The sequence below is a fragment of the Petromyzon marinus genome, chromosome 76 (assembly GCF_048934315.1).
Source record: "Petromyzon marinus isolate PM22_M1 ecotype Great Lakes invasive population chromosome 76, UKy_Petmar_22M1.pri1.0, whole genome shotgun sequence".
NCBI classification, from domain to species: Eukaryota; Metazoa; Chordata; class Hyperoartia; order Petromyzontiformes; family Petromyzontidae; genus Petromyzon; species Petromyzon marinus.
The window spans coordinates 4,695,641-4,712,042 of record NC_133742.1 but is presented as its reverse complement, the minus strand read 5'-3'; the positions used below and the strand labels follow the sequence as shown (position 1 = coordinate 4,712,042).

General features: G+C 56.3%; 1 long non-coding RNA gene across 1 annotated transcript; it reads right to left on the bottom strand.

The window, feature by feature from the left end:
* Positions 1–14,730: 14,730 nt before the first annotated feature.
* Positions 14,731–16,308, bottom strand: LOC142907287 (uncharacterized). The gene is made up of 2 exons (XR_012930899.1): positions 15,572–16,308; positions 14,731–15,524 (listed from the first exon to the last, which is right to left on the bottom strand). It is a non-coding gene; the product is annotated as an uncharacterized LOC142907287 (long non-coding RNA).
* Between the last annotated feature and the right edge of the window lie 94 nt (positions 16,309–16,402).

Here is a 16,402-nt window from a genome sequence, read left to right as displayed (position 1 = left end):
GGTGGTGGTGGAGAAGGGGAGGAGAGGGAGTGGTGGTGGTGGTGAAGGGGAGGGAGTGGTGGTGGTGGTGTTGGAGAAGGGGAGGAGAGGGAGTGGTGGTGGTGGTGGTAGTGGAGAAGGGGAGGAGAGGGAGTGGTGGTGGTGGTGGTGAAGGAGAGGGAGTGGTGGTGGTGGTGGAGAAGGGGAGGGAGTGGTGGTGGTGGTGAAGGGGAGGGAGTGGTGGTGGTGGTGGTGAAGGGGAGGACAGGGAGGAGAGAGAGGGGAGAGAATGGAAGGTAGAGTCAAAGAATGTCAACGGGTGACATTGAAACTTGTTATCGTCACCGGGTTATTAACGCCCCAATAAGTTGCTGCTTCGTGTTCCGGACGCGACCTGGACATCACGGACGATAGCGGCTCGTCTAAGAGGCTACAATCATCATCATCATCGAGGTAGTCAACATCTCTCAGTGTCTGGGATTGAACCCACCACCTCCTGCGTACCAGGCGAGGTAGTCAACATCTCTCAGTGTCTGCGATTGAACCCACGACCTCCTGCGTACCAGGCGAGGTAGTCAACATCTCTCAGTGTCTGCGATTGAACCCACCACCTCCTGCGTACCAGGCGAGGTAGTCAACATCTCTCAGTGTCTGGGATTGAACCCACGACCTCCTGCGTACCAGGCGAGGTAGTCAACATCTCTCAGTGTCTGGGATTGAACCCACGACCTCCTGCGTACCAGGCGAGGTAGTCAACATCTCTCAGTGTCTGGGATTTAACCCACGACCTCCTGCGTACCAGGCGAGGTAGTCAACATCTCTCAGTGTCTGGGATCGAACCCGCGACCTCCTGTGCACCAGGCGAGGTAGTCAACATCTCTCAGTGTTTGCGATTGAACCCGCGACCTCCTGAATACCAGGCGAGGTAGACAACATCTCTCAGTGTCTTCGATTGAACCCACGACCTCCTGCGTACCAGGCGAGGTAGTCAACATCTCTCAGTGACTGCGATTGAACCCGCGACCTCCTGCGTACCAGGCGAGGTAGTCAACATCTCTCAGTGTCTGGGCATGAACCCACGACCTCCTGTGTACCAGGCGAGGTAGTCAACATCTCTCAGTGTCTGGGATCGAACCCACGACCTCCTGCGTACCAGGCGAGGTAGTCAACATCTCTCAGTGTCTGGGATTGAACCCACGACCTCTTGCGCCCTAGGCGAGGTAATCAACATCTCTCAGTGTCTGGGATTGAAACAACGACCTCCTGTGTACCAGGGGAGGTAGTCAACATCTCTCAGGGTCTGGGATTGAACCCACGACCTCCTGTGTACCAGGCGAGGTGGTCAACATCTCTCAGTGTCTGGGATCGAACCCACGACCTCCTGCGTACCAGGCGAGGTAGTCAACATCTCTCAGTGTCTGGGATTGAACCCACGACCTCCTGCGTACCATGCGAGGTAGTCAACATCTCTCAGGGTCTGGGATTGAACCCACGAACTCCTGCGTAGCAGGCGAGGTAGTCAACATCTCTCAGTGTCTGGGATATAACCCACGACCTCCTGCGTACCAGGCGAGGTAGTCAACATCTCTCAGTGTCTGGGATTGCACCCACGACCTCCTGCGTAGCAGGCGAGGTAGACAACATCTCTCAGTGTCTTCGATTGAACCCACGACCTCCTGCGTACCAGGCGAGGTAGTCAACATCTCTCAGTGTCTTCGATTGAACCCACGACCTCCTGCGTATCAGGCGAGGTAGTCAACATCTCTCAGTGTCTGGGATTGAACCCACGCCCTCCTGTGCACCAGGCGAGGTAGTCAACATCTCTCAGTGTCTGGGATTGAACCCACGACCTCCTGTGTACCAGGCGAGGTAGTCAACATCGCTCAGTGTATGGGATTGAATCCAAGACCTCCTGCGTACCAGGCGAGGTAGTCAACATCTCTCAGTGTCTGGGATTAAACCCACGACCTCCTGTGCACCAGGCGAGGTAGTCAACATCTCTCAGAGTCTGGGATCGAACTCACGACCTCCTGCCAACCAGGCGAGTTAGTCAACATCGCTCAGTGTCTGGGATTGAACCCACGCCCTCCTGTGTACCAGGCGTGGTAGTCAACATCTCTCAGGGTCTGGGATTGAACCCACGAGCTCCTGCGTACCAGGCGAGGTAGTCAACATCTCTCAGTGTCAGGGCTTGAACCCACGACCTCCTGTGTACCAGGAGAGGTAGTCAACATCTCTCAGTGTCTGCGATTGAACCCACGATCTCTCAGTGTCTGGGATGATGACGGAGAGATCTCCGCGTGGAGACACGATGAGAGAGATCTGTGCGTGCAGATTGTGAGCTAGCCGTCGGAGGCCGTAGGACATGTGGGAGTGGTTGACAATTCAGATTAGAGAATTGTAAAGGCGCCTCCCTGCAATGTCCTGAGAACGGCACTGCCGGAAGAACGAGACCACCTCCTCCACTAGAGCCCCGCTCTACACAGAGAGCCATAGACTCATCACACACAGAGAGCCATGGACTCATCACACACAGAGACCCATTGACTCATCACACAGAGACCCATAGACTCACCACACAGAGAGCCATAGACTCATCACACACAGAGAGCCATAGACTCACCACACAGAGACCCATAGACTCATCACACACAGAGGCATAGACTCATTACACACAGAGAACCATAGACTCATCACACACAGAGAGCCATAGACTCACCACACAGAGACCCATAGACTACTCACACAGAGACCCATAGACTCATCACACACAGAGCCATAGACTCATCACACACAGAGACCCATAGACTCATCACACACAGAGAGCCATAGACTACTCACACAGAGAGCCATAGACTCAACACAGAGAACCATAGACTCATCACACATAGAGAGCCATAGACTCACCACACACAGAGACCCATAGACTCATCACACAGAGACCCATAGACTCATCACACACAGAGAGCCATAGACTACTCACACAGAGACCCATAGACTCATCACACACAGAGACCCATAGACTCATCATACAGAGAGAGCTATAGACTCATCACACACAGAGAGCCATAGACTCATCACACAGAGAGCCATAGACTCAGCACACAGAGAGCCATAGACTCACTCACACAGAGACCCATAGACTCATCACAGACAGAGACCCATAGACACCACACAGAGAGCCATAGACTCACCACACAGAGAGCCATAGACTTATCACGCAGAGACCCATAGACTCACTCACACAGAGACCCATAGACTCATCACACACAGAGACCCATAGACACCACACAGAGAGCCATAGACTCATCACACAGAGACCCATAGACTCACCACACAGAGAGCCATAGACTCACCACACAGAGACCCATAGACTCATCACACAGAAACCCATAGACTCACCACACATAGAGACCCATAGACTCAGCACACAGAGACCCATAGACTCACCACACAGAGAGCCATAGACTCATCACACAGAGACCCATAAACGCATCACACAGAGACCCATAGACTCATCACACAGAGACCCATAGACTCATCACACAGAGACCCATAGACTCACCACATAGAGACCCATAGACTCATCACACAGAAACCCATAGACTCACCACACATAGAGACCCATAGACTCAGCACACAGAGACCCATAGACTCACCACACAGAGAGCCATAGACTCATCACACAGAGACCCATAAACGCATCACACAGAGACCCATAGACTCATCACACAGAGACCCATAGACTCACCACACAGAGAGCCATAGACTCATCACACAGAGACCCATAGACTCAACACACAGAGACCCATAGACTCAGCACACAGAGAGCCATAGACTCAGCACACAGAGAGCCATAGACTCACTCACACAGAGACCCATAGACTCATCACACACAGAGACCCATAGACACCACACAGAGAGCCATAGACTCACCACACAGAGAGCCATAGACTCATCACGCAGAGACCCATAGACTCACTCACACAGAGACCCATAGACTCATCACACACAGAGACCCATAGACACCACACAGACAGCCATAGACTCATCACCCACAGAGTCCAACAGACTCACCACACAGAGACCCATTGACTCACCACACAGAGAGCCATAGACTCATCACACAGAGACCCATAGAATCATCACACAGAGACCCATAGACTCACCACACAGAGAGCCATAGACTCACTACACAGAGAGCAATAGACTCACCACACAGACAGCCATAGACTCACCACACAGAGAGCCATAGACTCACCACACGGAGACCCACAGACTCACCACACAGAGACCCATAGACTCAGCACACTGAGACCCATAGACTCACCACACAGAGAGTCATAGACTCAAAACACAGAGACCCATAGACTCACCATCACACAGAGAGCCCCACAGATACAACACCACACAGAGAGACCCACAGACTCACTACACAGACGCCCACAGACTCACCACACACACAGGGAGAGACCCATAGACTCACCACCACACACAGAGACCCATAGACTCACCACCACACACAGAGACCCACAGACTCACCACCACACAGAGACCCACAGACTCACCACACAGAGACCCACAGACTCGCCACACAGAGACCCACAGACTCACCACACAGAGATCCACTAACTCATTACACAGAGACCCACAGACTCACCACACAGAGACCCATAGACTCACCACACAGAGATCCACAGACTCATTACACAGAGACCCACAGACTCGCCACACAGAGACCCACAGACTCACCACACAGAGATCCACAGACTCATTACACAGAGACCCACAGACTCACCACTACGCACAGAGAGACCCACATACTCAACAAACACACACAGAGACACATAGACTCACCACACACACACAGACCCACAGACTCACCACCACACACAGAGAGACCCACAGACTCACCACACAGAGAACCATAGACTCACCACACAGAGACACATCACACAGAGACCCACAGACTCACCACCACACACAGAGAGACCCATAGACTCACCACCACACACAGAGAGACCCACAGACTCACCACACACAGAGAGACCCATAGACTCACCACCACACAGAGAGACCCATAGACTCACCACCACACACAGAGACCCACAGACTCACCACCACACAGAGAGCCCACAGACTCACTACACAGACGCCAACAGACTAACCACACACACACACAGAGACCCATAGACTCACCACCACACACAGAGACCCACAGACTCACCACCACACACAGAGAGACCCACAGACTCACCACACACACACAGAGACCCACAGACTCACCACCACACACAGAGAAACCCACAGACTCACCACCACACACAGACACCCACAGACTCACCACCACACACAGAGAGCCCCACAGACTCACCACCACACACAGAGAGACCCACAGACTCACCACACACACACAGAGACCCACAGACTCACCACCACACACAGAGAGACCCACAGACTCACCACCACACACAGAGACCCACAGACTCACCACCACACACAGAGAGCCCCACAGACTCACCACCACACACACACAGAGACCCACAGACTCACCACCACACAGAGAGACCCACAGACTCACCACCACACACAGAGACCCACAGACTCACCACCACACACACACAGAGACCCACAGACTCACCACCACACACACACAGAGACCCACAGACTCACCACCACACACACACAGAGACCCACAGACTCACCACCACACACAGAGAGACCCACAGACTCACCACCACACACAGAGACCCACAGACTCACCACCACACACAGAGAGCCCCACAGACTCACCACCACACACACACAGAGACCCACAGACTCACCACCACACAGAGAGACCCACAGACTCACCACCACACACACACAGAGACCCACAGACTCACCACCACACAGAGAGACCCACAGACTCACCACCACACACACACAGAGACCCACAGACTCACCACCACACAGAGGGACCCACAGACTCACCACCACACACAGAGACCCACAGACTCACTACCACACACAGATAGACCTACAGACTCACCACACAGAGAACTATAGACTCACCACACAGAGACTCATCACACAGAGAGACCCACAGACTCACCACCACACACAAAGAGACCCAGAGACTCACCATCACACACAGAGAGGCCCACAGACTCACCACCACACAGAAATACCCACGGACTCACCACCACACAAACACAGAGAGACCCATAGACTCACCACCACACACACAGAGAGACCCACAGACTCACCACCACACAGAGAGACCCACAGACTCACCACCACACAGAGAGACCCACAGACTCACCACCACACACAAAGAGACCCAGAGACTCACCATCACACACAGAGAGGCCCACAGACTCACCACCACACAGAAATACCCACGGACTCACCACCACACAAACACAGAGAGACCCATAGACTCACCACCACACACACAGAGAGACCCACAGACTCACCACCACACAGAGAGACCCACAGACTCACCACCACACAGATAGACCCACAGACTCACCACCACACACACACACAGAGACCCACAGACTCACCACCACACACACAGAGAGACCCACAGACTCACCACCACACACAGAGAGACCCACAGACTCACCACACACACACAGAGAGACCCACAGACTCACCACCACACACAGAGAGACCCACAGACTCACCACACAGAGAACCATAGACTCACCACACAGAGACTCATCACACAGAGAGACCCACAGACTCACCACCACACACAGAGAGACCTACAGACTCACCACCACACACAGAGAGACCCACAGACTCACAACCACACAGAGAGACCCACAGACTCACCACCACACAGAGAGACCCACAGACTCACTACACAGACGCCCATAGACTCACCACACACACAGAGAGACCCACAGACTCACTGCACACAGAGACCCACAGACTCACCACACAGAGAGCACCCACAGACTCACCACACACACAGAGAGAGACCCACAGACTCACCACACAGAGAGACCCACAGACTCACCACCACACACAGAGAACCACAGACTCACCACCACACACAGAGAGACCCACAGACTCGCCACTACACACAGAGAGACCCACAGACTCACCACACACACAGAGAGACGCACAGACTCACCACCACACAGAGACCCACAGACTCACCACACAGAGAGACCCACAGACTCACCACACACAGAGAGACCCACAGACTAACCACACACACACAGAGAGACCCACAGACTCACCACACACACAGAGAGACCCACTGACTCACCACCACACACAGAGAGACCAACAGACTCACCACCACACAGAGAGCACCCACAGACTCACCACACACAGAGACCCACTGACTCACCACCACACACACAGAGAGACCCACAGACTCACCACACACACAGAGAGAGACCCACAGACTCACTACACAGACGCCCACAGACTCACCGCACACACAGAGAGACCAACAGACTCACCACCACACACAGAGACCCATAGACTCACCACACAGAGACCCACAGACTCACCACCACACACACAGAGAGACCCACAGACTCACCACACAGAGAGACCCACAGACTCACCACACAGAGAGACCCATAGACTCACCACACACACAGAGACCCACAGACTCACCACACACACAGAGAGACCCACAGACTCACCACACACACAGAGACCCATAAACTAACCACACAGAGAGACCCACAGACTCACCACACACACAGAGAGACCCACAGACTCACCACACACACAGAGAGACCCACAGACTCACCACCACACACAGACAGAGACCCACAGACTCACCGCACACAGAGACCCACAGACTCACCACACAGAGAGACCCACAGACTCACCACCACACCCACACAGAGACCCACAGACTCACCACACAGAGAGACCCACAGACTCACCACACACAAAGAGAGAGACCCACAGACTCACCACACACACACACACAGAGACCCACAGACTCTCCACACACACAGAGAGACCCAAAGACTCACCACCACACAGAGACCCACAGACTCACCACACAGAGAGACCCACAGACTCACCACCACACACACAGAGAGACCCACAGACTCACCACCACACAGAGACCCACAGACTCACCACACAGAGAGCCCCACAGACTCACCACCACACACAGAGACCCACAGACTCACCACCACACACACAGAGAGACCCACAGACTCACCACACACAGAGACCCACAGACTCACCACACACACAGAGAGACCCACAGACTCACCACCACACACAGAGAGAGACCCACAGACTCACCACCACACAGAGAGACCCACAGACTCACCACACAGAGAGACCCACAGACTCACCACACACACACAGAGACCCATAGACTCATCACACACAGAGACCCATAGACTCACCACCACACAGAGACCCACAGACTCACCACACACACAGAGACCCACAGACTCACCACACAGAGAGACCCACAGACTCACCACCACACACACAGAGAGACCCACAGACTCACCACCACACAGAGAGACCCACAGACTCACCACACAGAGAGACCCACAGACTCACCACACACACACAGAGACCCATAGACTCATCACACACAGAGACCCATAGACTCACCACCACACAGAGACCCACAGACTCACCACACACACAGAGACCCACAGACTCATCACACACAGAGACCCATAGACTCACCACCACACACAGAGTTACCCACAGACTCACCACACACACAGAGAGACCCACAGACTCACCACACACACACAGAGACCCACAGACTCACCACCACACACGGAGACCCACAGACTTACCACACACAGAGAGGCCCACAGACTCACCACACACACAGAGAGACCCACAGACTCACCACACAGAACCACACATTATCAGCGGTTGGCTGCGCACGGTGCGAAAGGAGTTCAACACGATGCACGCATCGGAGTCCTTCACTAATGAGTCCCACAAAGTCGAAGGGACCCCCCCCACCACCCCCCCACCACTCCCCCCACCACCCCCCCACCATCCCCCCACCATCCCCCCACCACTCCCCCCCACCACCACCCCACCACTCCCCCCCACCACCTTCCCCCCCCACCACCCACCCCCCCACCACTCCCCCCCACCAACCCCGTGTTGCCCCTAGCAGAGTGTTCGACCAAGCGCTGAGAGCAAGCGAGTAGCCTGCACGGCCGCCTTTGTCTCCCCCGGAGGCGTCGCTAGCAACCGGGAAGTCATTTTGATGCCGAGTCGACCTAGGGGGCCGGGGGGGGGGGGGTTCAGGCGTAGCGTCGCCCACGTGCTCACCGCAGCGCCTCCGCTCCCCGCTGAGCTATGTGAGTGCCGGGTGTGACCCCATGGGACGCCTTTGGGTGTGGGACTCGCCCACAGCACACGGCTGGAAACGCTGCCCGGCCATGCCCGGACACAGCTCCACCCCTACACACACACACATAGCTCCTACACACACACACACAGCTCCTACACACACACACACACACAGCTCCTACACACACACACACAGCTCCTACACACACACACACACAGCCTCTACACACACACACACACACAGCTCCACCCCTACACACACACACACAGCCCCTACACACACACACAGCTCCTACACACACACACACACAGCCTCTACACACACACACACACAGCTCCACCCCTACACACACACACACACACATAGCCCCTACAGACACACACACAGCTCCACCCCTCCACACACACACACAGCTCCACCCCTACACACACACATAGCCCCTACAGACACACACACAGCTCCACCCCTACACACACACAGACAGCCCCTACACACACACAGACAGCCCCTACACACACACACACAGCTCCACCCCTACACACACACACAGCTGCACCCCTACACACACACACACAGCTCCACACCTACACAGCCCCTACACACACACACAGCCCCTACACACACACACACACACAGCCCCTACACACACACACAGCTCCACCCCTACACACACACACACAGCTCCACCCCTACACACACACATACATAGCCCCTACACACACACACACACACAGCTCCTACACACACACACACACAGCCCCTACACACACACAGCCCCTACACACACACACAGCTCCACCCCTACACACACACAGACAGCCCCTACACACACACACACAGCTCCACCCCTACACACACACACACATAGCTCCTACACACACACACAGCTCCACCCCTACACACACACACACACAGCTCCACCCCTACACACACACACACACAGCCCCTACCCCCCCCCACACACACACACACACAGCCCCTACCCCCCCCCCCCACACACACACACACAGCCCCTACCCCCCCCCACACACACACAGCCCCTACCCACCTGTAGCCCTACCCCCCCCCACACACAGCCCCTACCCCCCCACACACAGCCCCACCCACCTGTAGCCCTACCACCCCACAGCCCCACCCACCTGCACCCATGCCCCCCCACATATAGCCCCTACCCCCCACACACACAGCCCCACCAACCTGTAGCCCTACCCCCCACACACAGCTCCTACCCCCCCACACACAGCCCCACCAACCTGTAGCCCTACCCCCCACACACAGCTCCTACCCCCCCACACACAGCCCCACCCATCTGTAGCCCTACCCCCCACACACGCACAGCCCCACCCACCTGCACCCCCACCCCCCACAGCCCCTACCCCCCACAGCCCCACCCCCCACAGCCCCTACCCCCCACAGCCCCACCCCCCACAGCCCCTACCCACCTGTAGCCCCACCCCCCACAGCCCCTACCCACCTGTAGCCCCACCCCCCACAGCCCCTACCCACCTGTAGCCCCACCCCCCACAGCCCCACCCACCTGTAGCCCCACCCCCCACAGCCCCACCCACCTGTAGCCCTACCCCCCACAGCCCCACCCACCTGTAGCCCTACCCCCCACAGCCCCACCCACCTGTAGCCCTACCCCCCACAGCCCCACCCACCTGTAGCCCTACCCCCCACAGCCCCACCCACCTGTAGCCCTACCCCCCACAGCCCCACCCACCTGTAGCCCTACCCCCCACAGCCCCACCCACCTGTAGCCCTACCCCCCACAGCCCCACCCACCTGTAGCCCTACCCCCCACAGCCCCACCCACCTGTAGCCCTACCCCCCACAGCCCCACCCACCTGTAGCCCTACCCCCCACAGCCCCACCCACCTGTAGCCCTACCCCCCACAGCCCCACCCACCTGTAGCCCTACCCCCCACAGCCCCACCCACCTGTAGCCCTACCCCCCACAGCCCCACCCACCTGCACCCCTACCCCCCACAGCCCCACCCACCTGTAGCCCTACCCCCCACAGCCCCACCCACCTGCACCCCTACCCCCCCCACAGCCCCACCCACCTGCAGCCCTACCCCCCACAGCCCCACCCACCTGCACCGCTACCCCCCACAGCCCCACCCACCTGCACCCCTACCCCCCACAGCCCCACCCACCTGCACCCCTACCCCCCACAGCCCCACCCACCTGCACCCCTACCCCCCACAACCCCACCCACCTGCAGCCCTACCCCCCACAGCCCCACCCACCTGCACCCCTACCCCCCACAGCCCCACCCACCTGCACCCCTACCCCCCACAGCCCCACCCACCTGCACCCCTACCCCCCACAACCCCACCCACCTGCACCCCTACCCCCCACAGCCCCACCCACCTGCACCCCTGCCCCCCACAGCCCCACCCACCTGCACCCCTGCCCCCCACAGCCCCACCCACCTGCACCCCTACCCCCCACAACCCCACCCACCCATACCCCCACTTATACCCCCCGACCCCTTCCGCTCCCTTGGAGCAGAAGGGGCGGGGCCTTTGGGATGAATGGGCGGGGCACTAGAGAGGAAGGGGCGGGGCCCTAGAAAGGAAGGGGCGGGACCTTAGAGATGAATTGCGGGGCCCTAGAAAGGGGCGGTACCTTAGAGAGGAAGGGGCGGGACCTTAGAGGGGGAATGGGCAGGGCCCTAGAAAGGAAGGGGCGGGACCTTAGAGAGGAATGGGCGGGACCCTAGAAAGGAAGGGGCGGGACCTTAGAGGGGGGAATGGGCCGGGCCCTAGAAACGAAGGGGCGGGACCTTAGATAGGAAAGGGGCGGGACCTTAAGAGATGAATGGGCGGGACCTCGGAGTGGAAGGGGCGGGGCCTAAAAAGGAAAGGCACCAGGCCAACAGCCGTAGAACCGGAGGCCAAATCCACGTCGTGTTAACAAGCAAAAGGGCCACCAAGCGGTTGACATTTCCCCGTCGATTCGAGGCCATCGGAACGGTGCCGGATTATCCTCGCGGGAAAAAGTGGCTGCAAATGCCACGGGGCCCCGCGCTTTCAAGGATCCCAGCGCTTTCAAGCGGTCAATTCCGGTTCGGCGATTCTGCACTAGCGCTATTGCTAGAGTACTATACCGCCTTTTAACTTTCATAGGTTTGGGTGTTTAAGCTTAGCGATCCGTCGTATTATTCGGCTGTATGATTAAGTGAAAAAAAATTATAATTTACCTTACTATGCAAAGTAACAAAAAATTCGTGTTTTTGTATGGTATTTTTAAAAAAATATTTAGGTCCCATTTATAACAGCAGATGCTACAGGCCCCGTACTGAGCTTCATCCGGCATGAGCCACAGGGGGACTCGCCCCCACATATATATGTATTTGTATTATTGTTAAACTATTTTTTTTTATTTGCTGCTGCGCTTGTGTGTGGCTTCTGTCGCTTTCCCAGGAGCGATCGTGGCACGTCACGAATTTTCCGCGGCTGAACGGAGTGGCTTGTCATCCTGCGCCCGTGTATTGCGGCAGAAAGACGATTGTAGCGGCCAGACGACTCCCTCCAAACGCGGAGCGACGTCGATTCTAAATGATGGACAGAGGCCCCGGAGAAAAATCCACGCAGCGACCACCACGGGGGGAGAGAGACGGAGAGAGACGCAGACTACGGATATACAGCAGCGGGCTTGGTGAAGGTCGGGCGGGATCGAACCCACCAAACTCCTGCGTACCAGGCGAGGTAGTCAACATCTCTCAGTGTCTGAGATTGAACCCACGACCTCCTGTGTACCAGACGAGGTAGTCAACATCTGTGTCTGAGATTGAACCCACAAAACTCCTCTGTACCAGGCGAGGTAGTCAACATCTCTCAGTGTCTGAGATTGAACCCACGACCTCCTGTGTACCAGACGAGGTAGTCAACATCTGTGTCTGAGATTGAACCCACAAAACTCCTCTGTACCAGGCGAGGTAGTCAACATCTCTGTGTCTGGGATCGAACCCACGACCTCGTGCGTACCAGGCGAGGTAGTCAACATCTGTCTAAAATTGAAACCACAAAACTCCTCTGTACCAGGCGAGGTAGTCAACATCTCTGTGTCTGGCATCGAACCCACGACCTCGTGCGTACCAGGCGAGGTAGTCATCTGTCTGGGATTGAAACCACAAAACTCCTCTGTACCAGGCGAGGTAGTCAACATCTCTGTGTCTGGGATCGAACCCACGACCTCGTGCGTACCAGGCGAGGTAGTCAAAATCTGTCTGGGATTGAACCCACGAAATCCTGTGTACCAGGCGAGGTAGTCAACATCTCTGTCTGGGATTGAACCCACAGCCTCCTGTGTACCAGGCGAGGTAGTCAACATCTCTCAGTGCCTGCGATTGAACCCACGACCTCCTGTGTACCAGACGAGGTAGTCAACATCTGTGTCTGAGATTGAACCCACAAAACTCCTCTGTACCAGGCGAGGTAGTCAACATCTCTGTGTCTGGGATCGAACCCACGACCTCGTGCGTACCAGGCGAGGTAGTCAACATCTGTCTAAAATTGAAACCACAAAACTCCTCTGTACCAGGCGAGGTAGTCAACATCTCTGTGTCTGGCATCGAACCCACGACCTCGTGCGTACCAGGCGAGGTAGTCATCTGTCTGGGATTGAAACCACAAAACTCCTCTGTACCAGGCGAGGTAGTCAACATCTCTCAGTGTCTGGGATCGAACCCACGACCTCGTGCGTACCAGGCGAGGTAGTCAAAATCTGTCTGGGATTGAACCCACGAAATCCTGTGTACCAGGCGAGGTAGTCAACATCTCTGTCTGGGATTGAACCCACAGCCTCCTGTGTACCAGGCGAGGTAGTCAACATCTCTCAGTGCCTGCGATTGAACCCACGACCTGCATACCAGGCGAGGTAGTCAACATCACTCATTGTCTGGGTTCGAACCCACGACCTCCTGCGTACCAGGCGAGGTAGTCAACATGTGTCTGGGATTGAACCCACGACCTCCTGCGTACCAGGCGAGGTAGTCAACATCTGTCTGGGATTGAACCCACGACCTCCTGCGCACCAGGCGAGGTAGTCAACATCTGTCTGGGATTGAACCCACGACCTCCTGTGTACCAGACGAGGTAGTCAACATCTGTCTGGGATTGAACCCACGACCTCCTGTGTGCCAGGCAAGGTAGTCAACATCTCTCAGTGTCTGTGATTGAACCCACGACCTCCTGTGTACCAGACGAGGTAGTCAACATCTGTCTGGGATTGAACCCACGACCTCCTGTGTGCCAGGCAAGGTAGTCAACATCTCTCAGTGTCTGCGATTGAACCCACGACCTCTTGCGTACCAGGCGAGGTCGTTCACATCTCTTAGGCATGGGGGAGAGGCGAGGGGGAGCGATGGGGTAGGGGATGTTTCTCCACCCACAGCTCTCTCCCCTCCACACACACACACAACACTTGGGGGGGTCTTTATTTTTTTTTCAAATATAAATTTTTATTTTTGGAGAAGTACACCGTACAATATAAATGCATCGTCGTAAATCGTCGTCGGAGGAGGAGGAGGAATGGGATTCTGGCAGCACAAGAGGCAATTTCTAAGCCGAGAGCCGAGGCCCCATCAGATCACGCGGGGAACATCATCGGCCCAGCATGGTCAATGCGAGGCTCTATGAAAAAGGCCTCGGGAGAGCCTGTGGGCTCACCACCCACCCCCCCCCACCCTGCCCCCCACACCTCACCAGGTTGGCTTCCATCTTCGTGATTATAAAATAGAAACTTATTTCAGGGCCTTGAGCCTCAGGCGTCGGCTTCCGAAGCAGAAATATAAAAGTGTGCGACAAAGCATTGTGGCTGAGTCTCTCTCTCTCTCTGCGCTATAACTATTCTCCTAAACCTTGATCTCTCTCTCTCTCTCCTCTGCCACGCTGCCTCTCTCTCCCCTATAGCTCTCTCTCCCCTATAGCTCTCTCTCCCCTATAGCTCTCCCTCTCCTCTACCACGCTACCCCTCTCTCTCCTATAGCTCTCTCTCCTCTACCACACTACCCCTCTCTCCCCTATAGCTCTCTCTCTCTCCCCTATAGCTCTCTCTCCTCTACCACTCTACCCCTCTCTCCCCTATAGCTCTCTCTCCTCTACCACTCTACCCCTCTCTCCCCTATAGCTCTCTCTACCACGCTACCCCTCTAGCTCTCTACCTACCCCTCCTCTCTCCGCTAAACCTCAACCCCCTCTCTCTCGCTCTCTCTATCCCCGTCTCCTACCTCTACCCCTCTCCTACCTATACCCCTCTCCCCCACCTCTCTCCTACCTCTACCGCACTACCCCACTCTCTCCTACCTCTCCCCCTTTCTCCCCCTCTCCTACCTCTCCTACCTCTCCCCCTCTCTCCTACCTCTCCTCCTCCACACTCACTCTCTCCTTGGTAACGCACCTCGCGCTCAATCCCGCTACAAGTTCACCTCGAGAGAGATCGTCAGGGAAAAGGTGTGGTGTGGGGTGTGGGGTGTGGTGTGTGGTGTGTGTGTGTGTAGGGTGTGTGTGTGTGTGGAGGGTGTGTGTGTGTGGTGGTGTGTGTGTGTGGAGGGTGTGTGTGGTGGGGTGTGTGTGTGGTGGTGGTGTGTGTGTGTAGTGGTGTGTGTGTGTGGTGGTGTGTGTGTGGAGGGTGTGTGTAGGGTGTGTGTGGAGGGTGTGTGTGTGTGTGGTGGTGTGTGTGTGTGTAGGGTGTGTGTGTGTGTGTGTAGGGTGTGTGTGGTGGGGTGTGTGTGTGTGGTGGTGTGTGTGTGTGTGGAGGGGTGTGTGGCTAAGCCTCTACGGTGATGCACATTGAGGAGGGAATGCTGGCGAGCGATTAACGATTCAACGGCGGCGACGATGAGAAGGGATTGTCGGCGACGGCCATCTTGTTGTTGTTGTTGTTGTCGTGGTTGTTGTTGTGGTTGTTGTTGTTGTCGTTGTTGTTGCTGCCAAGAGGCCGTGCGCCCCAACACCCCCCGCCACCACCACCACCGCCGCCCCCCTCCGGCCCCCCGTTGTGGAAGTCTCACGACTTGCTGCCGCTCTCCGACTCCTTGCGCTCCCGCTGGATGTCTGCGGAGGAAGACGTTCGGGAGCGTCAACGAGACCCCACGGGCCGGGCCCC